This window comes from Pyrgilauda ruficollis, unplaced genomic scaffold (genome assembly GCF_017590135.1).
Source record: "Pyrgilauda ruficollis isolate IOZ18807 unplaced genomic scaffold, ASM1759013v1 scaffold69, whole genome shotgun sequence".
Lineage (NCBI taxonomy): Eukaryota > Metazoa > Chordata > Aves > Passeriformes > Passeridae > Pyrgilauda > Pyrgilauda ruficollis.
Window position 1 is genome coordinate 1,335,258 of NW_024528710.1, and position 27,172 is coordinate 1,362,429.

The following is a 27,172-nucleotide window of genomic DNA, read 5'->3' on the forward strand; positions in this document are numbered from 1 at the left end:
CCAGGGCCTGCCCACCCTCCCAGGGAATAATTCCTAATTCCCACTATCGCATCCATCCCTGCCCTCTGGCAGTGGGAGCCATTCCCTGTGTGCTGTCCTTCCATCTCTTGTCAACAGTCTCTCTCCAGCTCTCCCGTGGCTCCCTGTGAGTGAGGGCTCTGCTGGCACTGCTCAGCTCTGGGAACTCACAAGTGACCCCAAAAAAGCCCAGTGCGTGCCCCTTCCTCTCCCACACGACTCCATCCATTACCTCCCTTCCTCCTTAAGGACAGAACAGCTCTATGGCCATTTCACATCTCACTCCTGGACTCAAAATCCCTCTCCTTCCTCCTCCCAGCTCCACACACCATCAGGCTGGAGCTCCTTCTCCACAGAAGGTTTTCTCCCTGGTGCCACCATGGCACAAACCTGCTCAGCAGGAGAATTTACCGATCTAATCCCCCTCCTTCACAAGGACCAGATTAGCTCTAAGTTAAACACTCTTGTTCCTTAAATTTCCTCCTTGTCACGATGCCATGGGAAGGTCTTAATCTTACAGAGAGCCTGAGGACATCCTGATGCCTCCCCATGAAGACAGAAAGCAGCTCACAATGCCAAGATGAAGCCGAGGTGTTAAACCAATGCCCAGCCTGGGGATGTGCCTGCAGCAGGGCCAGTGGCTGCAGCTGGAATTTGCTGAGTGACACCCCCTGCTCTGGAAGGACTCTGACACACTTGTGCAAGTATCAGCTGCAGAGAAATCAGCTCAGCTTGCCATTTAGCCACAGGAGCCCGGGATAATGGACCCAGCCACACTGGCCATACTGGGCCCTCTGCAGCAGCCCGTGGCCACCAGAGACAGCTCCACAGAGGGGAGAGACAGAGCACCCCAAGCCATGGCCTGTGCCAGGGGTGAAGGGGCAGCCAAAGGGGCAGGGGTGCTGCTGCAGGGGTGATGGCTCCCCTCAGATGGGACCCTGGCCTGGCAGAGCCCACAGCACACCAGGAGCTGCCTGCAGCCCGGCCTCCCCCTCCTCTCCAGGCTGCCAGGATTAGAGCTGCTCTCACCAAACAGAAAGTAAAAATCTCCCTAAGCTTGAATAAAACAGTAAAGTGCTGCTCCCAGCCAAAGACCAGAGCACATTTATGAAGCGACTGATCTTCTTTTCACCCTTTTCACCCACAAGCCTGGAGAGGTCACAGGCCCTTTGCTGGACCCTGGTAAAACCCACAGTGGCACATCCAGCCTGGTTCACCTCTCCTCTGCTCCACACAGCCAGGAACACTGCAAGGGACTCCTGTCCAAGTCCCTGTGGCCAGCACAGCCCTGCAGAGATCCATCCCTGGCTCACAGGGACCAGCAGGATCTGCTGGAGGAGGGCAGGACACGTCACTCCCTGCATACAAGCCCTCTCTATCACCTAAAGACAGCTCAAAGCAACGTTTGCAAAATCAGGTTAAATATCAGTGCAAGACATCAAGCACTGGCTTCTCTAATTTTCTATTTTTAAGATCAGATAAAAAAGGAAAGGATGATTTTCCCCTGAATGTCTCTTTAAAGATTTTCCAACAGCTTACACACAAAGCATTTAGACACTTTAATTTCCACTCCAATATGAATACTCTAACCCCAAATGAAACTTATTAAAAATTAAATTCTTATATTAAGTTTAAGATGTGTCTCTTTTCTCCCCAGGTCCCATTAAACACTCTCCCTACACACAGTTTAGAAGACAGAAGAGATCCTAGAGAATATTTACAAAGAGAACAAAACCCCCTGAGGGTTTTTATGTTACTACAACATTAATCTATTTTAATCACACAACAGATTAAAAACAAACAACATTAAATGGTTCTGCAAAGTACAGACCAAAAGCCTATCTTTGTTGCACAAAAAAAAAAAAAAAAAAAAAAAAAAAAAAAAAAAAAAAACAGGAAAAAAAATCAAGTGCTTGGAAATAGGGTTATTATGGTGTTCCACAGAGACAGAGAACAGCAAAATCAAGACTGGGCCACAGAGCTACGCATGGGGAGAAGATCACAAAACCACAGAGTGGGTTGGAAGGGACCCCAAAGCCCATCCAGTGCCACTCCTGCCTTGGTAGGGACACCTTCCACTGTCCCAGGCTGCTCCAAGCCCCAATGTCCAGCCTGGCCTTGGGCACTGCCAGGGATCCAGGGGCAGCCCCAGCTGCTCTGGGCACTGTGATCACTATGATCACTTCAGCAGGTATTTCTAGCACTACTCTTGGTCCCTCTGATGTCCTCACTATTTCCTCTGAGGCCATCCCAGCCCTGTTCTCACACTGTGCCCTTTTCCAGGTGTGAGCATCCCCCTGGGCACCCACAAACCCTGACTCCAGCTGCCTTTAGGGGATGGAGCCCTCAGAGCACAGGCTGCTCCTCAGAGCTCAAGCAGCCGCTCTGAACAGCTCTGATTTCTATCCCAGTCTCTGAGATTTTATGCAGCCTTTAATTATTGACATCTATTTGGAGAGTTTTGGTGCAGTGAACTAAAATCTCTATTGAACTGTCCACAGGTCACTGCCCTGAATCATCCCAGTGCATTTAGAGGCTGGGGCTGTTCATGGATAGTTCACTCTCACTGGTGCCAACACAGAATCTCCTCTGCTGCTGCTGGGGCTGTCAGTAGCCTGGACATCTCATCATGTTCGGGGCTGGTTTTTCTCTTCTTGAATAACCCAGATAATTGTGCTTTTGTAATTGAGTTTGTCATCTCTCTGCCCACAGAGTCCTGATGAAGAACAGCAGCATTCTCTGGGATCTTGCTGCATCCCAGATCAGATCCGTACAGCCAAATCTTTCTAACAGCTACAAGCCAATGTGCTCCACCACAATTTCATAACCACCTTTGCCCAGAAGACACTGGATGGGAGCAGCTATACTGGAGCTCAAAATTACCTAAAGAAACCACAAAGTAAAAAATAAATTGCTCTTGTTCAAAGGCAAGGAGCTGCTAAGATTCCCTGAAACAAGTGGAAGCATTTCACAGGGATGCTCTGATAACACAGGGTGCTCCAGGCAGCCCTTTTGTCTCAACACTGCCAACTCAGCTGCCAAAGCACCCAAAACCTTCAAGGGAATGATTTGTGCGGTTACTCCAGATTTACCAGGAGATAGAGCTGACACTGAACATCAGTGGGAGCAGCTGTGGCTGTTCTGGCAGCATCACTGCCGGTGTGGAGGGGGAAGGTGCAGGGGGTTCTGCACAACACTCATATTAAAATCTTCTACCATGTTTATTCAGTAGATATACTCCCAGCGTGGTGCAATCCCTGACAGGATTTGATTACTTCATCCCAGCATTATTTCTTCCCAAACCAGCTGCTGCAATGGATAATCCCCCCATTCACCGGGGGGACAAAGGGGAGAAACGAGCAGTCCCTGCCCTTGGCTGCGCTTTGAGGCGTCTCTGCACAGGCTGGGAGCAGGCAGGGAGGGCTGCTGAGCCCTGGGAGGGAGCACTGCAATCCTGCTGCCCTGCTGGGATCCAGGAGAGATCCACCTCCCTCCCTCTCCAGGACCAAGCACTGAAAATACTTTAAGCACAGCCCAAGAAAATACTCCCAAAGCCTGCCAGAGCATGTGCAGCACCCAGAGATTACCACCACTGACTGGAAATGTTTTCATGCCAGAGACATGGAGTGTCTGCCATCTGTCAGCCCCTGGGTGACACTGCTGAGGGATCCCAGGAGTCACCAGGCCTTGGGAGAAGGAACAAACCACTTGTGGCCACAGCAGCAACACGGGCACAGTCCCAGACGTGGGACACATGGACAGGACATAGAGGATGACACAAGGACTTCACTTAACTAATGGCAAATATGTACAAGGTGAAAATCTCTGCCTAGGTGAGATCACAGAATCCCAGGTGGTGTGGGTTGGAAGGGACCTCAAAGAACACCTTATCCCAACGTAACATGGGCAGAGACACCTTCTACCATCCCAGATTGCTCCAAGCCCTGTCCAACCTGGCCTTGGACACTTCCAGGGATCCAGGGGCAGCCACAGCTTCTCTGGGCACCCTGTGCCAGGGCTTCACCATCCTCACAGGGAAGAATTCATTCCTATATCCAACCTAAACCCATTCTCTGTCTATTTGAAGCCATTTCCCTTTGTCCTTGTAAATAAACTCTCTCCATCTTTCTTGCTGGCTCGCTTCAGACACCAGAAGGTCACAATGAGGAGATTCTTCACTGCTCTTACAGCTTGACAAAACTTTGTAGTGTTTTCAGTCTCAAGTGTAAAACCTACCACAAGTCAATGCCCCCTCTTAGGAACCTGCTTCAAAAACTAGAGGATGTATATTCAGGGCTTGCTTTATTTGCATTGCAGTTTTTAGCCTCATGAAAGGGAATGCCTTTCACATAATGGTATTACTTAAGGATCTCAGATAACAACAAAAAAAAAATTATGAGACTTCAGATAAAATCATAAAAGGCAGTAATGCTGCATCTTATTACCACTCCATGGTAATTCAGCTTCTCTTAGTAGTGGTAAGGGCCTCTCTAACAGCAGACAAGAGCTGCTGTTGAGCTCTGCTAATGATGCAGGAGATGGAACCGTGAGGCAGCTGAAGCAGCAGCTCCTTCCAGGGCCACACGCTTAGCAAGGTAACATTATCTCTGCATTTTACAGGTTTTCACAGCAAAATATCACTCTTCCAAACCATATGCAATAATGGTGAATGAACTTTAATCTGCTTAAGTAACCATCAGCTCACAAAAGGAAGAAATGAAGTAGCTGTGCCACTGTGAATGGATGGTGTAAATGTGTGTCAGTGCCACCATCAGTAGCTGAATCTCTGCAGGGCTTTTTCATTCACCTGTTTGAAACTGCAGAGGCACCATACCCACACCTGGATTTGAACCAGCTGCTGCAGCTAGGAGACATCAGCTTTAAAAAATACCAGTAAATACTTAAGGATAATAAATGCTCAGCTCCATGTTTATCCAAGCTCCTGGCACGCCACCTTGGAGTCACAGAATCACAGAAACACTAAGGGTGGAAAAGACCTCTAAGACCATTGAGTCCAATCATTAAAAAACTAAAAATTACTTTCAAAACATCCCTCTTACACATCACAGCGTGAGGACAGGGTCCACTTCCCATCCTGACCCTTTACCATTCCAAGTATTCAAGTACCCACCCAGTGTACAGCTTCAAAGGATCCCCCAGCACCACGTGGGAGTGAGTGTGGATTGAATACTGACTGGGAAGGAAAAGCACCATTGTCTGCAGCAGCAACACAAGCCTCAGCACTCTCACAGTCAAAAGGCTTGGGGGAAAGTGTGAAGAAAGTTTTTAATCTTCCTATTCCCAAAATAATCCTGGGTATCCATTCCAGAACTCCAATTTTGGATATCAGGAATGACAACAGAGCAGCTCATTGAAGCAAGAGTTATTCAGGGAGGAACATTTCACCCAAATAAGTGCAATGATTATTGTTTGCAATATCTGATACACAAGAAACACAGCAAAGAAAAACACAGTAAGAAAAACATACTTTTGCCACTTGTGCTATTTTCTTGAAATTTAATTTTCAAGAGATTCTTGATGCCAGTCTTTTCCCACACAGTTTGCAGTCAGGCATCATTAAGTCTGGAAGTTGGGGCTGGGCTACCATGTATAGCCTCCTCTTTGCTAAACAACTCCTGTCCCACACTAAAAGAATAAAATTACACTTATTAAATGGATTTCACTTTTTTTTTAAAACAGAAGAACACGTTGTCTTCTAGGTTTTAAATTCCAAGACAGCCAACTAAATTAAAACAAAGTACACACTACCAAATGTTCTCACTAATAAGACTAAAATCACTTTAGAAACTGAACATCGGTTAATCTTTCAGCTAAGAATATAACATAGAGAAAACAAGAGGATCTTGCCAGTAATCTTAAAATGAAGACTGACAAGGAAAAAAAAAAACCCCTCACAGCAGCTTGTGCTCCATTGATGTTCTGGTTGGTGGTTAATACTCCCAGCACCAAGGGGTGCTCACTGACACAGGGCCAGGGCACCTTTCCAAAATCATTCCCAGGAAGAAACAGTCCTGAAGGGTTAGATTTAACACAGTATCACTTTCAGGGCTAAAAAAGTCCTTTCAGCTACTAAATCCCTTTCTGAAAGAGGTGGCCTCGTGTTTGGGCATCAGCCCCTGCCTCTGCTGTGCTGTTGCCACAACAGAGGAGTGGAGCTCTGAGTGCTGCCCAGTCCCCTCTGGCCGGACACTCCAGGCTGCCACTGCTGCCCTGGGACCAGGCTGGCTCCATCCCCATCTCCATCCCATCCCCATCCCCATCTCCATTCTCCATCCCCATCCCATCCCATCCCATCCCATTCCTATTCCATCCCCATCCCATGCTCTCCCCTCCCCGCTCCAGGGCTGGGGCTCCCAGGGGACACAGGCACTGCACAGCCATCACAAAGCTCTGCTCAGGGAATGGGCTGGAGCACGGGAAGGGCCATGGGTTGGTTTGGGATCCCCACAGCTGCTGCAGACCCCAGGAGAGTCCCTTCTCCAGCTCCTTGGACAGCTCAGGCTGAGTGACCAAGGAGAGGACACACCACCAGTGCAGCAGCAGAGGGAAATGAGAAAGATCAGGAGCTTGGATCTGTTCTGAGCCTCTGCAAGGTCTTCCTGGAGGAGGATTCAGCTGTCTGTTGGGCAGCCCCAGAGATGAATTCCAGCCAGGATAAAACCACAGCAACACCTGGCTCCCCAGGAGATTTCCATAGTGGGAAATCTGGTCACTGACCCAGGCTGTTGTCAAGCTCATTAAATTAAAACATCTCAACAAACCATACCAATATTATCAGAACTGAAACGAGTTTCAGCAGCTCTTCTCTTGGGAGTGGAGGGGAGTTATCAGTCAAGCCCAAATGTGAACAGGACCTAAGCAAGAGCTAAAAAGCAGAGGAATTCCAACCCTGCCTCTCATCTGTTTCTTGGAAAGCCATTTCTTAGAAAACTAAAAGGCAGATAAATAATAGAAAAGGATCTTCACTAAGTAGATAATTTGTTTTCAGGGATGTAAGTGGCAAATCCTGAATTTCTTTTTCATCTTGCCTTGAGTTGCAGCAAACTGTCACTCTAACATGGGCAGCAAGGGAAAAACATACTTATTATCAGAAAACAATCACTGCCAGATCTGATAACAATCTGACATTAACAACTGTGGGGATTCTGCTGCAAGGATGTCTTGTGTTTATTTAGAAAACAAAAAAGAAAAAAAATCCTGAGGGGCGAAAGCACACAAACAAATAATTGTTTGACATCCTATTAATAAACCTCTACAGCTCATGCCTCCCTCAGAAAACACTTACAGTCCTGCTATCACCTTCCAGAGCAAGTTACCAAATGACATTTACCATTCCTAAGGTTAAAAACCCAATCACAACTGTCCTAGAACCTGCCAAAACCATAGGGGGGGCTGTTTTCCTCCAGCCATTCTGCAGTGGGACACAACCTCCTTTTGTAGGGGCTCCCGCTCCCCACAGCCAAGGCTGGAAGGATTTACTCCCTCCTTTATTTTTCCAGTCTTAATCCCTGTTTGCAGCTCCAACAGCAGCACCATTCACACAGCCAAAGACATTCCAGAGGTCAAGATCAGCTTTTAGGTGACTTGAGTTGGGTACAAAACTCTCCACTTGGCTTCTGACTCCCAGCTTCAACCAGTGGGGGATCTGTCAACCCACTGACCCCATCCAAACCCAGCTAAAGCCTTTGGACAGCAAATCTTTTGGCTGTACCTTCTAAGGATGCACCTAAATGGATCCCAATGTGCACAGGCAGTAACAGCATTGAGTGAGTGGTGAAATACCAGAGGGTTTTTGAGTTTCACCAAAGGCTGTAGGATAGTCTGACTTCTCCACAACAGGTTAGGAAGCCACTAAAAAAAATCAGAGCTAATCACAGCATTGAAAAGGCCAGAAAACCATATCCAGATGTATCTAAATAGGTGAAGTAACAATCCAGATGGTTCAAATAAAGGAAAACAATTTTTCATTTTAGTTTTTACATATGTCTTGAAGGACTCAGCCACAGCAGGCACTGCAGCTGCTGAAGTTCCTGTACCCACTGAAGTCACTAAGCTCATTGGAGCTCCTGTGTCCTGCTCATGCTGAATTCACAGCAGAATCCTTCTCACTTGTTGGGGTTTTTTTACACAGTTGATGCTACAGTGTGTACTGCAGTTTCTTACTGAGTTTGTATCTGTTCTTAGATTTTACACAAAAGGTTTTTTTAGGCAAGTTCAGGTTCTGTGTGTGCAGACAAAGTAGGGATTTGAGTGGGGTGTGTGGAAAGATTTTTCACTAAGCACTCTTCCATCTGAAAATGAAGTTTTGTTTCTTCACTGGTATTTTCTGGAGTTCAAAATAAACCTTTACATCCTGCACCATTCTGCATTACTGTCCTCACCCCTTAGTAATGACCTCCTGTGAGTTCACCCCTCAGCTGTGCCCCCAGGCTCACAGTAGCCACTCCAACACTGAAAATGGGATAAAAGCTGCAGCCAGGTCTTGAGCACATCATAGAAATCTCTTTATCTTTAATGGCCCAGGAATCCTCTGCACCCTCATGGCCATTCCTAAACACAGGCAGCCACCAGCAGGCATGTCCTGCCTGGATTGCTCCACACGGTGCTGGATTTAAACCAAGCCACTGCCCAGGACTGGCTGGGGCAGCAAAAGGCATCCAAGAACCACGAGGAGCCCCCAGCAGTGCCAGTGTCTGAGCAGGGTTGAGCCCAGGGCCACAGAACCACAGAATCATGGAATCCTAGAATGGTTTGGGCTGGGAGAGCCCCTGAAGATCTTATCATTCCACCCCTCTGCCACATACTGAACTTCACCTAGCTCCAACCCCTCCCAAATACCAAACCTCCTGAGGACAGATGTCCCAATCTCTCTGATGGTCCCTGCCCCCTCCATTGCCTGTAAAAGGCCTTTGCAAGACAAATCCCACTAACAGGAGACTCCCTGCCTGGACCTTCCTCCTACCCTGTGCTCTTCGTTGTCCTTGTTTTGCTCTGGCAGCTTGGTTTGGGGTTTTCCCTGCAGTGGTGGAACACAGAGCTGGTGCAGTGTGTGACCCTGCCAGCCCTGGAGCTGCTCCTGCCCCAGCCCAGCCCTGGGAGCTCTTCTCCTCACCCTCTCCAGTTCCTGCCTCTGGAGGGTGACCTGGGCACCGACTCTCCCCTGATGTGAGTGCAAATCACTTGCCAAGTTTAGCTTCATTTTGACTGTGCCTACCAGGGAAGGGTCACTTACAGACTCCATCATCTCCTCCCTTGTCTCAAAGGATTATAATTTGTCCATTGCAATTCACATCAGGATGCAATTTGGCAGGTAAGTTACAAGTCTGGAGGCAATTATTTTTCTTTCTTTGGAGAAACGGGTTATATTCATTCAGTTATTTCTCAGTTATTTATTTTAGATGGAGCACAGGGGGGGAAAAAAGGAAAGGAAAACAAGATGGGTTTAGATTTTATGATAGGCTTGACACTTGATGTTTTGACATCTTAGCAGGGTTGATTATACTGATATATGCAATCCATGCATCTAATTCTACCCTAGAGGAAAGGGCTGTAACAGAGTGTCTCAGCTCTTACAGCCAGGTATTCATGTGCCAATGAAAACAACCATTATGGCAAATCCTTAGGACTCACCCCCACAGAACAGTCACAGCTATTATTAGCCAGTGTAAATCACCTCATTTGTAACAGATGAGATTTCTTCCTTTGAATCCGATGAGTGATGTGCTGCTCTCAGTTTACCAGGAAACACCTTTCTTAAACCAGTGATTGTCCTTAGAAACGTGGCCAAAAACTACATTTAAATTATACTCAGGTTTTTACAGCGGCACAAGTGACAGGGACCTTCCTGCCCATGAGCTGACCCTGCTATGACCTCTCCTGCCAAATACAACCCTGATGTTCACACCATCATCCAGCCTTGCCAGTGCTGAGGTGCTCTCTGGGCACCACAAATTAAAGGATTAATGCCCAGATCTAAGGAACAACCTGGACAAAACAGAAAGGATTCAATATAGATGAGTGGCTTTTTTCCACACAGTCTCCTTGTAAAGCTTTGGTGGACTCTGGTGGAGCTCAAGACAGTTTTCAAGCTGTATTTTTCCAGACCCTGATTTATTAGTTATATTTTCACTATTTTCTCTATTATCTCTTTACCCTATAAATGTGGTTTCCACATGGCTCAAAGAATAACTATCAGAACCCTTCCCCTTTCTCATTTGTGCTCATCAGATGGATTTGGAAAAGAACGACTGAGCCCAGATCTGTCAGCAGGTCCCAGGATGGACTCAGCCCTGTGTTGCCCTTTCACAGCATCTCAGAATGGGTTGGGTTTGAAGGGACATTAGAGCCCATCCAGTGCCACCCCTGCCATGGCAGGGACACCTTCCACTGTCCCAGGCTGCTCCAAGCCCCATCCAGCCTGGCCTTGGGCACTGCCAGGGATCCAGGGGCAGCCCCAGCTGCTCTGGGCACCCTGTGCCAGGGCCTGCCCACCCTGCCAGGGATTTTCAATCTCACTCTACTTTCATTTACCTTCCTATCAATCACTAAACCCACTCCCAAGCTCATTTCCATTTAAAAAAGCAAATAATTAGAAAAGAGTGGTTCCAGAACTCCCATTTCTTGGAGCTAGTGATTACTTATTTCAGCAGTTTAAAAGAAGATACAGTAAGTTTTATTTTAGCCAATTAAAGAAGTTCCACGTGAGCTCCCTGTCAGCCCAAACCCATTCCACGTGAGCACAGCAATGTGCAAAGCTGCCACTGAAACAGTTCAATGAGGCTTAGCCTAGAATAAATTTGCCAGATCAGATCTTTACTTGAAAACTGAATTTTAGGAAACTGCAGTTTTTCTTGAAAATCTTTTCAGGCACCATGCCCTGCAAAACAGCCAGTGAGATTTCCCTGACATTCCAGTGGAAGCCCAAGTTTTACCAGAGACTGCAGAAATTTAAAGTCACAGTATAATCTCACCTCCAGGTTCTGGGCCCACTTCCCTTGTCAATTAACCTGTCAGCCAGCAGTCGGCTCTAATTAATTAAATCCTTCTTTAATGAAAAGAATTTGCCTTGAGCACAGTCTGTCAGCTCCAGAACCACTCTCCAATTGGGATGTGTCACAGCAAACCCCATTAAATACCTGCAGGGAACTCAAGACCAGCAGCAGCCTCACGCTCCCCTTGCCTTCTGCAGACACTTCTGTTATTTTTCCATGCCTCCACCCTGCTGCCACAAGAGGCCCTTTCCTCCTAAAAGCTGCCCTTGCATTTGGCCCTGATACACCTTTGTCCCAGCTGCTTGCAGAAGTTATATTTGTGTGTCCATCACCCCAGAGCAGAGGGGCTCCCAGACAAAATCCTAACACCAGAGGTCTCTGAGAACACCTTTTTTAGGGAATACTCAGGGTCTGAGGTGGAGATTTCTCAAAATATACAGCAGGACTCATCCAGAATTCTGGCTCTAAGAATAAGATTTTAGACTATTTCTGTTCAAATTACCCAGTGTCAGACTTTGTGGATTCCATGGACACTGGGACTGCACAGACACACCACACTCCCAAACCCTGGAACAGCCACAGCTTGGGAAGAACTCCCCAGACACCATCCCTGTGTATGCCTTCCCCAGGTGGGAGGAGATGGACACAGGGAGCTTTTCTCTGGGTGCACTGCACTAGGAAAACAGGGATAATCCCTGTGCTAATGATCCCCCTGCTTCCTTGACTTCAAAGGGCCTGGGATCACAGCTGTAATCTTCTGCAAGTGTTAGCAAACAAAATTACAAGTTTTAACTCTACAGGTTCCAGCAAATTCCCCTTACCCTCAGTGCAGCAACAGACTTAAAAATAGATGTAATGAGCAGCTTTGGATCTGCATAAATCCCCTCTGGAGTTCATTAATGATTTCATTTCTGGCAAGACACCATGTCAAACGAGAGAGCATTATTAAAAACATACATATATTTATGTACCTGAAAGTGCATTCCTGCAGATGCTCAGGGAGAAAAGGAGGCTGTGTAATTTTGGTTTACCTTTTAAAGAACATGATTGTAATGGTGTGTAACTCTAAAGCCTTTTGTTCTCAGAACTAATTGCAGCTCTCCAAGGGATGCCTGAATCTACAATTATTTTTATATTTGAGAAAATGGGATTTGAAGGTTTACCATGGAATCATGAAGTGGTTGGGGTTGGAGGGGACCTCAAAGCCCATCCAGTGCCACCCCTGCCATGGCAGGGACACCTCCCACTGTCCCAGGCTGCTCCAAGCTCCATCCAGCCTGGCCTTGGGCACTGCCAGGGATCCAGGGGCAGCCACAGCTGCTCTGGGCACCCTGTGCCAGGGCCTGCCCACCCTCCCAGGGAACAATTCCTAATTCCCAATATCCCACCTATCCTTACCCTCTGGCAGTGGAAGCCATTCCCTGCGTCCCTCCATCCCTTTTCCCCAGTCCCTCTCCAGCTCTCCTGGAGCTCCTTCAGACACTGGAAGACCACAATAAGACCATTCCAGAGCCTCTCAGCAAAGCATCTCCAGCCCTGGAACATCTTCATGGCCTCCTCTGGACTCATCCCAACCTTTCAAGTCCTGTACTCAAACACAAGCATCTCTGATCTTGCTGCTGTTTGTTCCCAATCTGCACAATAAATGTGAATTACTGCTCCGTGCAGCTCCCACTTCACACCAGGGCTGCTGGTGCATGAAATGCCAGGAATGGGATTTCACCCCAGGAATGTGCCTGCTGACAAGGCAAGGTTCAACACGTCCATCAGCAAACCACCCTCAGGAAATTCACTCCTGGCTGACGTGCTGTTGTTGAAAGAAGAGAAATCTCAAACACACCGTGTCAGAAAGTATGCGCTGCCTGCACCTCCCTTTACTCCTCAGGGGAAAAGGTAAATAGAGTATAAGCAATTTTCTTTAAAAGAAAAAAAAAAATCTAACCTGCCTGAGATGTAGGGAAATCATTTAACTTCTTCCTGCCAGAGCAAGTTCTCTGCATGCTTTTTCCATATTAAAACCACAGCCCAACAGAATGGATTCACTCCATCCACAAAGGGCAAAGTTTAAGCTGCAGAGAGAAAATGAAAACCCAGTGATAAACTCTGGGTTTTAAGCAGTGCTTAAGTTCCATGGTTAGCCAAAGGAAAGCAAATAAAACCTAAATATTCAAATGGAGACTGCTAAAGTCTGTTTATCATTTCCTGAAGAACCAGCTCAAAGACTGAATCCTATTCCCTGCCTCCTGTTTGCATTTGGAAATTACTTTATCCATAATATGTTTACTAAAATAAGCAACATGAACACATAAATTCTGAAAGCAGACTTTTACCCACAAACCAGACTGATCCCTGAGCCTTGAATTTCCATAGCTGCCCTGGTTATTTTGGCCACTCCTCGTTCTGACTGCTAGCAGCAGAAGAATCATGAAACATTGCAGAAAAATGCTACAGATTCTTTGCCAAAACAAGTAACATTCCCCCCAAAGCATCCTTCTGAATCCCTTCCAGCAACATCACAATGCTGCTTCTCTCTCTCCTCCCCACGCTCTGCTTACCAACACTGCCTGCCTGAGCTCAGCAAACAACAGGAACAGGAACATCCTCATCCCTGCTTGGCTGCTGGGCACACACTGGGACTGAACTGGCAGAAAATCCCAACTTGCTGCTCACTCACAAGACAAAAAAGGAGTTAAAAACTGCTAAAAAAGGAGTGATTCCAGGAAATGTCAGCTTACAGAGTCTCTCATACACTTGTGAATGTACTATACTTATTTTATCCACGAAGTCACACAGGATTGGCAATATCAGCTACTCAGAGAACCCCAAACAGTTTGGGTTGGAAGAAACCTTAAAGCTCATCCCACCCCACCCCTGCCATGGCAGGGACACCTTCCACTGTCCCAGGCTGCTCCAGCCCCAGTGTCCAGCCTGGCCTTGGACACTGCCAGGGATCCAGGGGCAGCCCCAGCTGCTCTGGGCACCCTGTGCCAGGGCCTGCCCACCCTGCCAGGGAACAATTCCTAATTCCCAATATCCCATCCATCCCTGCCCTCCTTCAGTTTAAACCATTCCCTGTGTCCTCAGACCCAGCTGTGAACTCCAGGGTGTTTTCCTGCAGCTCCCTGGACACCTCAGAGCCCCGTGCTGCTGGAGACCTGGGGGATTTGGGAGGCCTGGGGGATCTGGGGGATGTGGATGTGCCAGAAGGATGAGCAGAGCAGTGCTGGGGCTGTGGGGAAGGGCAGCACCCAACACCCTCTGAGGATGTGGGACTGTGCCCCTGTGCCATGTGCTGGCACAGCCCAGCTGACCCAAAGGGCTGCAGGACAGTGACTGCCCCAAAGGGACTGTCCTGCTGGGGACACCTGATTCTGGGGACCCTGGCACAGCCATTGCTGCCCTTTCAGGACACAATAACACACACCAAAGAGTTTTCATTGCTGCTGTGTGAACTGCCAGAACAATCAAAACCATCATTAGAGACAAGTTACCAGCTAATCGAAATTTTAAGTATGCACAGCAATCAACTTTAAATTAATTATATCAGACTACAAGGCATCACTCTCTGTCACATCCACAGACCCCCGAAGATCACAGTGTGTGAATGCCACTGTTTTTAAATTATTATTTCATCAAATGCCTTTGTTAAGCCTTTGTTCCAAGTTGCCAGCCCTTTACCTGCAGGAAAATGACCACGACTCGCCCTGAGCTGATGAGGAGATCCCACACACCATTCCCCAGCTGTCCCCTGTGTCCCAGCACTCTCTGAAGCGCGGTGGCTGTGGTCACCAGGGGCTGTGCACACAGCACACACACTGTGCTCAGGGTTTGCTTCACCCAATTATTTGTTTGTCACTTGAGAGACCTCTGCATCGAGCAGGTATTGTCAAGTTATTTTTGGCCCCGATATAGTGGCAAAACATAATGAGGCCTTGAGGTGAACAACCACCCTGGCAGCAAGGCACTGAGCTGATGTGCTGTTGAAAGGCTGGAGAGCAATTAGGTTATTTGAGTAAGAGGAGATGCTGGACAGGGCATGTGAAGACAGAGAGAACAAGCTTAAGTATTAAAACACCAACCCCCTCCTTCAAGTTGTCAGCTATTTAAGCAAGGTGTTAATTTACTGCAGGCTGGATTGTCGACAAACTGAATTTTTTTATTAATTCAAAAGATGCACAGACTTGTCCCACATGCACATATTGCCCAGCCCTTTCCAGACAAGTGGAACAGCTCACCAGATGATTGTTATCACCATTTAATTGTATTACAGTGATTCCCACAAGTGCTGGCTGTGAGCCTGGCGTGCACAGAGTGAGGGGCTGTGCAAACAGGGCCAAAGGTGGGCTGTGGAGTGATAACTTCAGACTAGGAGTGAGCATCAGGCACAGAGAGCAGATCCAGAAGCAGATGGAAAAACAGCTCAGTCCAGGCCCATCGCCCCACAAGGCAGCTCACAGGCATGGAGTGACCTGAGGAGCACAAGGGCAGGGCACAAGTCCTCCCCCCTGCTCTGTGGGTGTCCCCTGGTGTCCATGGCACTGGTCAGTGATGGTGCCACAGCCGAGGAGTCCCCAAACACACCTGGCACTGCACAGCACCGGGCTCTGCAGAGGACACCCTCAGCCCCAGCTCAGGTCACACTGTGGGAAGGGGTTCTGACCTGTCTGACTGATCACACTGGGCTTTATCTGCCCAAACTGCATCACAGAAGTGCACACAGCATCTGAGGGCATCACTGGGCCATGATCTTTTAAAGAATCACAGAATCACAGAATGGGTTGGGTTGGGTTGGAAAAGACCTCAAAGCTCATCTCATTCCAACCCCCCTTCCCTGGGACTCCTTCCACTATCCCAGCTTGCTCCAAGCCCCACCCAACGTGGCCTTGAACACTTCCAGAGGGTCACTTTTAGAAGATATTAATTTTTGTAAAATATTTATGCAGATACATCTACCTCTAGAGATAAGCCCCTTCCAAATACAAATTCATAGGTCACTAATTTGGGCATAACATACATAGAGAAACCATTGGGGAAATACAAGCGCAGGTACAACAGCCAAGTTTTAGGAAGCATGACCCCCAGCATGGAAAAAAGCTGTTAGACAAGTAAAATGACCTTTGCAACACAGAAACAAGAGTTTTCTAATTCAATCCAGAGAGCCAGTTGGTTTTGCTTTACCCTTCCAAGTGGTCAAGGACGAGGTTCTGCACCCCAAGGTTATGATTTCTCCTGGAGCCTGGACTGAGCAGGTCACAGGGAGCTGTTTGCTCATGGCTGTGGCTGAGGGCTGGCTGCAGATGACAGGACACTTCTCTAGCTGCACAGGGAGCAGCCCCACAGGCACAGGGACATCCCCAGTGCAGGGTGAGCTCATCCCTCTGACCACTACAGCCTGGTGTATTCTGAGGGTTGCTCACCCTGCCTGCAGCCAGACACAACTGTTCAAGAATGAACTGGGCTATAATGAGCTGCTTGCTCAAGAACCACGTCTGCAAAATGACTCTGGCTGGAGTGGCTTTTGATGTGTCTGATGCAGCCATGGGATTTCTCTTGGCATGGTGAAAGAGGTGGAACCTGGTGATGCAGGATTGCTCCTGAGCATGCTCTCATCCCTGAATATGTTCAGAGAACCTGGCATAACCCTTTCACACTGCTCCTTCCAAAACCCTGACTGCCTTCCATCTTTCCACCCACATCTTTCCCAGATCCCAAAGGCTCTGCAGGCTGTGCATTCATACAGCAACAATCCTCATCTCCAAATCAACACCCACCTGACTGCGAGTTAGGAACACAAGGCTGAACTTCTGGCAATGAATGAGGACCAGAACAAAGACCAAGATCATTCCCCTGCCTTTCCTGATGAGGAGGTGAGGTGAGAGCCCAGGAGTTCACCCCATCTCCTCCCCTTGAAAACTGTGTAAACCTGTTTAGACCTCAGAAGGATCATGAGGAGGATCTGAAGAAGCTCCCCTAGATGCAATCAGAAGGAAGAGGAAAGATTCCAGCTGTTCTCTCTCAGGGAATGTCACAAACTCAGCATGAGATTTGCCATCTATCACAGCCTGAAGTGTCTCCCTGCCTCCCTAACCAAAACACCTGAGGATCAACTGCCCTGGGAGAGCAATTCCCTTCATGACAAGAGTTTGTGCTAACCCAGGGTGCCAGGAGAGCTGGTATTTGAAGTTCCAAAGCTGACCCAGCCCTGAGGCTGAGATCCACAGCAGGCACTGTACTCCTGGCACAGCCTCCCACCCTTTCCCAGGGGCAGCAGGTCCTGCCTGCTGAAAAACTGCCAAAGTCAGATTATAATAATAATTTATCTCAGCAACACAGGCAAGGAGAAAAGAAAAAACCCAACAGTTATTATCACAGGACAGAACAAACTGGTGCTGAGGTCCCCAGGCAGCTCCCACACCTGCTGCAAGCTGCACAGGCCCCAGGCACACAACCCCAGCAACAAACCCAGCCAGCAGCAGCAAAACCAGGACCTTGCTCATCTGCTTTTGATTTTTAAACCCTGCTTCTCTTAACAAATGAAGTTTCAGTGCTTATGGGACCAACAACCTAGTAAATGAACTAAGTATTTATTTGTGGCTTTATTACTTGGCAGACCCATTTCCATGGAGTCATTCTTCCTCAGGACCCAGCTTGCTCTGCAGCAGCTGTTTTCTCTTACCAGCCACTCAAATTCCTTTGCCTCTAATTTCCAAAAGTGCCCACTAACTTGAAGTACTTGGAAACTACAGCAAATGGTTGTGGAGCTCAGCAGCACTTTCACCTCATCCCCCTTCCCAGGTTCTTCCCCATGTCCCTCACCAAGGCCTGAGCTGGCCCAGGTGCCCCAGTTCTCCAGACCTTGCAGTTCTCCAGACCCCCAGTGTTGTGCAACCCCAGGAAGGACCCTCAGAGCACAAAGTGACCCGGGAAAGGTTCCCAAGAGGGCTGGGGGAGAAGGTGGATTGACCCATGCCATGCATGATTTTTGAATCACTACAGGTGAGGGGGGAACAGGAGGTTTGGGGAGCTCCTCTGACTGTGAACAGGAGATTGGAATAAATCAGGTGGCTTTGTAGGGCTCAGGGCAAACTGTGAGTGTGCCTTGAGCCAGGATTTCAAGTGCCAGGGGGAATCCTGCTGCATTAGCAAAGACTCCAGCTCTTGTGAGGTTTGGGGCTTGTGCTGCTGGACTTGTGAACTCCCTCCTGGCCCCACTCTGAGCAGCCTTAGCAAAAGATGAGGTCTTCAACTCCACAAAACAAAAACAAACAAACAAACAAATTTATTTGGAACAACATTTTTGGCTTAGAAATTCTTGACTGTGGGGGTGGGCAGGCCCTGGCACAGGGTGCCCAGAGCAGCTGTGGCTGCCCCTGGATCCCTGGCAGTGCCCAAGGCCAGGTTGGACATTGGGGCTGGGAGCAGCCTGGGGCAGTGGGAGGTGTCCCTGCCATGGCAGGGGTGGGGTGGGATGACCTTTAAGGTCCCTTCAAACCCAACCCATTCTGGGTTTGTACAATTCTATTATAATTAGAGGAGCCCCCTCCCTGCTCCCACCTCACTTTCCCAGCACACCTAAGTCAAGGCCATTAACTGCTCTAAAGAGCACTTCACTCAGTTTATCTGCTCCTCTGTTTGCCACTTTCTAAGTATACATTGACATTGGCTTTTTTAAACCACTTGAACACTGTGCAAGACACACTTGAGGCTTCTCTCAGTCAGTCACATGCAGCTTAGAAAACAGCTTCTGTTACACAGAATAACTGAATGCCTAGGACAACACCAGGACAAGTGCTGATGGCAGCTGAAGCTCTGTCCTGATCCTTCAGCACCTTGGTGGGGCAGCCCCTCTGCTCTTGCCCAGGCTCTGCCTCCTCCCACCCCATCTTTCACTTGAGCAACTCAGCTGCAAAATTACCTTACTTTTTTTTTTTTTTTCTCCCTTCTGTGTTTGGGTTTCTGGTGAGCAACTACTGAGCTCACACTGCCCAACTCTGGTGCCCAAAGCCAGGGCAGCAGCCAAGGAGGGGGAAGAGAATGGGACCTGCTGGGGACAGAAACAGCAAACGGGAGCTTGAGTCCCCCTCATTCACCAACATCCAGTAGGGATAAAAAGAAAAGGAAATCTCAGTGATCCTGGGGGCTGAGAGTGCCCAGGGTGTCCCAGGATTTATTCCTGTGACACTCATCCAGAAGAGCATTCAGGGAAATGCTGGGTGTTAACAAGTGTTTGAAGCCAGTGGAGCAAGGAAGCACAAGACCGAGCTGAAGCCTAAACAAGGACAAATCAGAGCCTTTTTATCCTGCCCCCTGAGCCCAGAAATGCTCTCTCACAACCCCCTCCATTTCTTGAGACTCATAGCATCCCTTCATAACCAGACCCTGTCTTTTCCTTTGGATAATCTGTGCTGAGCCCTGAGAAAGCTAAAAATTCACCAGACTAAAGTGTCATCCTTCAGAAAGTCTTCTTTGCCACCAGAAGGAACGTGGCAGCTCTTACTGGGAAGCTTGATTTCAGTTTTTCTGCCTACTCAGACAAATATTATTGCACTCAGGTCATACACTGAAGAGTTCCTTCACATGTTCAGACTCTGTTTTTCTAGGAAAAAGAGCTGAGATTTTGGAAAGCAATAGTGAGATCTGCTTGTGGTTCTCTGCTCCTATTCCCACACTTTGGAAAACAACAACTAATTCATAGAACTCCATGGGCTTCTGTGGGAAGTCTGCATGATAAAATAACATCTGACTTTGTGGGATGGTTTTGTGTGTAGAAACATTTAAAATATGTCGGGGTGGTGATTAATCATGGAATGGTTTGGGTTGGAAGGGACTTAAAGCTCATCTCATTCCATCCCCTGCTGTGGACAGGGACACTTCCACCAGACCTGGTTGCTCCAAACCCTGTCCAACCTTTCTGAAGGCAAAAGGCATTTTTGTTTGGGGGACAGATGAGAACTGGAAGAAAAAAAAAAGCCTTTTTGCTTTGGTTTTAAGCACCTTTTAAGACTTTATTAAAAAAACAACAAAAAAAACAAAAACCCCTACAATTCTTGTAGATGTCCCTGCAAAACTCCTACTGACATCCAGAGTGTCAAGACTGTAGGATGTGGGATATTTTGGGGTGCTTTTTCTTTTTAAATTTCCAGTAGCTGTCGAACAGCCCTTGCTCAGGCTGTGTAATTGTGCCAAGTGAGGAGGCATCAGATCCTATGGGAGAAGAGCCCTGGAGGTGACCTGGAGGCTTGGTGGCACAGCTGGGTGTCCAGGAAGCCTGGGCAATCTGTGTACCCCATAGCCACAGCCTGAGCACCCCAGAGCTACAGCCTGACCATGTTCTGCACAGCTCCCCTGACTTCAAACCATCTTAGAAGAGAGGCTGGTGGTGCACCTTGGACGGTGGCTGGGAATCAACCACTTCTCTCTAGGTAAACTTAACTTATGGCCCATTCCTTCTCCTTTTTTTTCATTTTATGTTCGAGCCAGACAGGGCACACAATCCCCCAGAATATTCCATGGTGCTGCTGGAGGCACCGCTGCTCTCCTGGAGGGCTGGGGGTGACAGTGGCACATTTTGGGAACGCCCTGTCGTCCCCTCACAACCCAAGCAAGGGGCTGTGGAACCAGAATCCATCCAGAACCAACATTAAATGACAAATCCAGTGAAGGAGCCCACCTACAACCACAGATGCACTGTGTGGTGTCCTTGGCTCACTCTTGGGTTAAGCTCGGGTTAAACCCACTGCCGGGCTGAGCAGGAGTGGCTCTGCTCAGGTGACACCTGATGGAAACGTGGCCCCTCTGCTGTGACATTGCTGTGCTTTTCCAATGGAAATGAAATGCATTTGATAAGATAACAAATGCCTGGCAGAGCACAGTGAAGCTATGTAAGGGAGGGACCAGGAGGGGGGAAAAAATCTTGTATAAGCAGCAAAACAATACAGCTTTATCTAATCTCAGCAACTTATTGCTGCTTGTCTGCCTGTGTGTGTTTTACTGACAAAATAAAATAAATTGAATCAGCTCACACACGATAACATGCTCTTTCCTACCTCATACTAATTGCTTGGCTAATTGATGTTTGTTGAACTTTCTCCATTTCATTGAGTGATTAGGTACAAAGCTAACAGTTGACATCTGTAGGCGCTTAACTGGCGTCTGTAATTACTGTTAATGTTAAATAATTGTTAGTTAATTGGAGTGGTAACTGACTGAATGGAATCCAGATTGTGAAGCAAAAAGAGACCTAGTTAAATAAACATACATTTTCAGAGAAAATAACATTTTATTACAAGGGAGAGACTAACAGCAGGCCAGATAGGGGAGGTCTGCAGGATGCTCCATTCACCAAATCTCACAGCAGCCTCCAGCCTGGATCCCCCAACCACAGGTATGGCAAGGTAGGATCTCTGTCACCAAAACATTCCTATCCCAAGAGTTTTTCCACATTCTTTTGAGCCAATTAGAACAATTTTACAGCCCAACACTGCTGTCTTTTTTGAGAAAATCAAATACAGGCTAATCTACAAAACAAATATTCCCTCCATATTAGATACAATTGTGTTGGCAAATATTGCCATTTTGCTCCCTAGCCTGGAATAGCTTGACTTTGCAAAAACCCACAGCCTTAAATGAACTCTTGGGGGCATGTGATCACTAACTGACCACAAAGGGTACTTGATACCAGCCCAAGGGGGCAGGGATGCCCAGAACAACACCTGCAACTTCTCCCTCTGCTGTTCTGGTCAGGAAAAGCCAATGCCTTCAGGTGCTTGTCCCATGCTGGCTGCTTCCTGCTTTTGTTTTGAATTACTGACCTACAGGTTACGTGTTAAGTTTTGTAAGTTTAACAACTTAAGAATTTGAAATTTTTGGAAGAGGCTACCTGAGACTTTCACCTGCCCCTCTGGGCACATCCCATTATCCAGGAACCTTTTCCTGCAGCTACAGAAGAGCCCTGGCACCCCACAGCTCCAGCACCTCCCAGCACCAGCACCCCACAGCCCTGGCACCTCCCAGCACTGGGATCCCACAGCTCCGGCACCTCCCAGCACTGCGATCCCACAGCCCTGGCACCTCCCAGCACTGGGATCCCACAGCCCTGGCACCCCACAGCACTGGGATCCCACAGCTCCAGCACCTCCCAGCACTGGGATTCCACACCCCTGGCACCCCACAGCTCAGCTGGCAGCCACAGTCCAGCCAAAAAAATACCAGCACGTCAAGAAGGAGAGGGTATGGAAGGTGTAGGACTGGAGAGGGGTGGTTTGCGCTTAGGAGGTGCAGCCATAAGGGACGTTATGAACCAATTTCTTGCTCAGATGAAGCCTCCCTGGCACAGGAACAGCTGCCTTGCTCTTTTGTGTAGCAGAACAAAGCACCATTGCAAGACGTTTATTGACCTTTTCCTCAGCTTCACCCGCAAGTCAAGAGTGAAGTGACCCAGCAGCTCTTGTACTCTAACTCAGGGGTACCAGAAACCCAGGCTCTCCAAACCCACAGCTTTTTCCAGTGCTCAGCCTCTCCCTAATGAGACACTGAACTTCCACACGGAAAATACTGAAAGGCATTTGAAACCCACAAAACACCAGCAAATCAGTGACTCAAAGCCACCAGGGAAGCCTCCACCAGAAATGGGAGGAGATGCCAGGGTGTCACTTGTGGGGTCACATCAGAACTGCCACAAAACCAGAGATGATTCAGCAGTCCCTGAGGTTTGCTGGCCTGGGGCCAGTTCCCTGCAGTGCTGGGGCTGCTCCAGAGCTCCAGGAGCAGGGGAGCAAGAGGCATTTCAGTGAGAAGAGGCAGCAGGAGCAGCCACCCCAAAAACTGCACGTGAGGGAGAACACACCCCAGAAGTGAGTGAGGACGTTAGGTGGGCTCCTCCAGACCCTGGAAAGGAGGGAGGCAGCCCCAGCCAGTCCTCTGGCACACTGACCACATTAACACTGCACATGTGCTGCCTGCAGAGGGCTGGATACACTTACATCCAACTTGAGAAGCCGTGGGGATGGTTTATTCACCAGTGAAAGCACCTCTCCACAGCCAAGGATCTCCTGTGAAGGGATCAGCAGGGAAGGAATTGCCAGCTTTAGCTCCCTGCTTGTTTACAGAAACAGATGTTGTAGAGGATCCTCAAGAAATGCTTCACCACAGAAGCCAAGGGAAGAAACAACAACATGCCTGTTTTTTCTAGGGCAGGATATTGCTGTAGAAGCACCTAAAAAGCCAGGGCTTGATCTGACTGCTATTTCAGCCACCAGCGCAGCTTCCTAACCCAGATGCCTTGATCTACCTCCAGCTGAGAGTATAAATATTTCCCTGACAGCTGGTGGTGCCACGAAGCAGAAGGATTCATAAAGTTTACATGAACATCCTGTAAACAATTTGAACATAAAAAGCTCTAACAGCCCAATTGTGCTTCTGATCAAAGGCAAACTTCAATATACAGCACAAATGAAAACTTCACCACTCTGGGACTCATTTCTCCCTTCAGGAAAAGCTGTTTTCCAAGGGTATGTAGGAGTGAGTTAACATAAATGAACCACACAGTCGTAGTAAGAGCTGCCTGCTCTGCAGCTTCAGATGTATGTATTTAAATTATTGAGAGATAATGGAATTTAATTACGCTGAGAAGTCACGTTACAAAAATTCATGAACAAACCCTATACTTTGGCTGGGATTAATGGTGCTGAGGTGAAACTCTCAGAGGGTGTGGGGCAGCTTTGTTCCTGCAGTGACACACAAATTACAAGCAGCAATCCCGACTGGAAGGGCCATCCCGCAGGGAGCAGGAACTGCAGATGGGGGATGCTCTCCCCTGCCAGCTCTTCCCCAGATCATTTCTTCAGACACTGACAGATCCTTTGTCAAGCATCACCAAGGGCCCAGACCCTTGGGTGCTCACCTCCCAGCACAGCCACCTGGACTGCCAAGGGAACCCTCTCCCTGGGGAATTTAAGCATTACAGGGTGTTCCTGCCAGAGCTAAGGAATGCAGGGCTCTGATCCACCAACAGGGACCACTCCTTCAGGAACTCCTGCTCTGGGGACCAAGCTCCATCCCTCCCAAATTCCCAGCCCTGCTGCAGACCCCTGGGAGTGGTGGCAGCACGGAGGTGACAGGAGTGACCCCACAGCCTTTCCCATTGCTGGGTTCTGACTTGAGTTCCAGCCCTGAGGGATCCCAACATCCACTGGCTGCCCCCCACAGCTCACAGGACCCTTCTAGGTTCAGCGATGCACCTTTCCATTCAGCTCCAAGGGCAGCCAAGTCCCAAATGGGAGCTGAGGGACTTCTCCTCAAGGGGTTTTACCAGCTCTTCTCGAGAGGGCTGAGAGGGATTTCACTTTGCTCTGGATTTTTTAAAATTCTTAGTGTTTCTGAGGAAGGGACTGTTCCACATTACACACCTACACTAATCCATCACTCCTTGAGCCTGAGCACATCTTAAGCCTTGAAGTCCACAACAAAATGACAGAAAGGGGACAAACTGTATATATGAGAAGTTAAATGCTTCAGGACTTGTACCTGCTCTGTAAATACATTACTTCTGTAATTTCTGCTACTTCATTTATGAATAATACTAAATTTTTTTTCTTAAAACGCAAGAAAAACCTAAGCAGTGTGTGAGACACGGGTGGCTGTGGGACATCCAAGAGGAGTGGCCATGAACACAGAGGGCCTGGTGCTGTCAGCCTGCCCAGCCCTCCCAGCCTGGCAGCTTGGAAGGTTTCATCATGATTTACCCAATGCAAATCTGACCTTTCTTACGAGTGACTTTTATTGCTTTTGGCAAAAGCAGCCGTGGACAAGACAGTGGGGAAGAGCTGGCTTGGAAGCGAACAGCCTGAGCTGTGGAGAGGGAACTTGAACTCGGAATTTATCAAACTGACAGCCCCCGGGCACCCGGAGCTCCCCAGGGCCGCACTCGGAGCAGGAACAGCCTCCCAGCCCCGGCAGAGAGCCCAGCACCTGCCTGCCAGCAATTACTGACCTTATCTCCAAACAGGGGAGCTTTTCTGAGCTTCTTTTCCTGGTATTTTGTAGTCTGAATGCTAATCCCTTTGACAAAACTGTCCCCTATGCTTTTACCGTTCTCTTTCCCCTTAATCTCTTTCTCCCAGTGGAAAAAAGAAAAAAAGAGGGTAAGGAAGAAAAAAAAAAAAAAAAAGAAAATACCAGCCAGCCTAGTTTGGCCGCACCTGGATTTGCATTGATTCCTCCCTTGTCATTCATGTTACCAACAGGAATTAGCATATGGCTTTAAGGGGAAACTCAGGAGGAGAAAAGAAAGATGCCATTTTGATGGAAATAAGGGGCAAAGGAATAATCTACCATCAACTAAAAAGCTTATTTGTGTACGGTTTCCCAAGCAAAGCTTCGAAAAGCCCATGTTGATTTTAGGCTACACAAAGAAACCCTAATCCTTTCAAGGGAACTAAATCACCAAAGAAAAGTACCTTGGAAGAAAAGGCTCCCTGTCAAGCATGGGTATTCACATCCAAAGGGATGCCACGAATCAAGCTCCGTAAGTAAACAGCAATAAGAATGTGGGAAATGTGTTTGAGTCAAAAAAGAAAACCAAAGGAAGAGGAAGAGGGGCCTACTCTTCATCAGTCACCTCCTGGGGAGAAGAGGAGCCCCTCACCCTGGTTACAGGCCTGCGCCAGGAATGTGGATTCGCCCGGCTTCTCCTGCCCTGGCCCAGCCCCAAGAAAGGGCTGCTCAAATGCCAAAGCTTTTTACAGCAAATTAGCAAAATAAAGATGCAGTCACATGTAGTTTGGGGGCCTGGGGTCACTCCAGACACTCAGCTCTTCCCTTCTAATGTCTGTGCCACCTAGTCTCAGCCTCTGGAGGGGCCTGGGGAACCTGTAAATGCCATTAATCACAAAGGATAAATCAGCTTGCCAAGTGAGATAACCTGGTTAGACCACAGAAATAATCCAGACTGTACTTCCAGAGGATGCTAATACATGAAAAACAGGACTATGGATCCGTAATGCAATTAAATCCAGGTATAATTCAATATGCAGAAGAAGCCTTCAGAAGCAGCCGCGGATCAGCACGGGAATCCCAAAGGTAACGGGGTCACGTTCTGTCCCCAGTTAAACCATCACAGCTTTGTGGAATTGAAAAGCACAGAGAAACACTGGAATGACTCACTGGAGTAACAAACCAAACCTGGGGAGAAGCACACAGGGCCAATACTGAGCAAACCCACACCCAGCCAACAGAACACACCTGAATTTCAAACCAGTCAAATCTGCCTCTTGTAAGGCCAAGAGTGCTCCTAAACCCCATCAGATAAAGCCCGGTTTGCAGCCAGAAGCTCACCCTGTTCCAGGCACTTCCCATGCGCTGCCGGAGAAAAGCAGGACACTGGGGTAAAAACCAGACGCGTTTCCAAGGCTTTGAATTACACTTGTTTGTGCAACTCATGCCTGGAGCTGCTCCCTCCACCCTCCTTGTAAAAACACCAGCCAGACCGAAAAGGGGAATTACACAGAAAGGATCCCCAAAGCTTTCTAACAAGGGCCCAGCTCCGCACGGCAGCTCACGGGCGCTGATTTAGGGCAAGCTTTCCCTTAATGTGCTGTTATATCATTAGCAGCTCTGTCTTTGGATTGCTGTTTGGAAGAAATTAATGGGATACTGAATATTTAAATGTGGCCCTCTCTATCATTTATTAACTCTACAGAAAGCACACAGCACAGTAAGCCATGGTTTATGACTATTATCCTGTGAATACTAAACGTTGGCTGGTTATTACTGTCAGCAGTGCAAATTGGCTATTCATAATTCCACGTCTATCATGGAGCTGATGAGTAACAATCAAGTTAAAACATTTTGAAAACTCTTACAGTTATTTAAATGAGCTTAAATTAAAGCCATTTGTAAAATAAACTATTCCCTAATATTGTTATTTAAATTAATTCTGACCTGGCAGGCAATGCATTATTTAAAGCCTATATTTTATATTAAGCAAAGCAATTACCAAGCATACAGAACACGTCTGAAACCCAGAGAAACATAAAAAGCACTAACAAGCTGATTGCGACATTTCTGCAAGACAAGTTACATTTCATCTCCCATTGAAATTGCCATGAAAAGAAACGTGTGGGGAAAAAAAGGAAAATAAATCT

At 47.9% G+C, this 27,172-nt stretch overlaps 1 protein-coding gene across 1 annotated transcript in view; it reads right to left on the reverse strand.

Annotated features, from left to right (window-relative positions):
• The window catches only part of AUTS2 (activator of transcription and developmental regulator AUTS2), a 767,477-nt gene that overhangs the window by 41,364 nt on the left and 698,941 nt on the right, over positions 1–27,172 (reverse strand). The window lies entirely within an intron of this gene.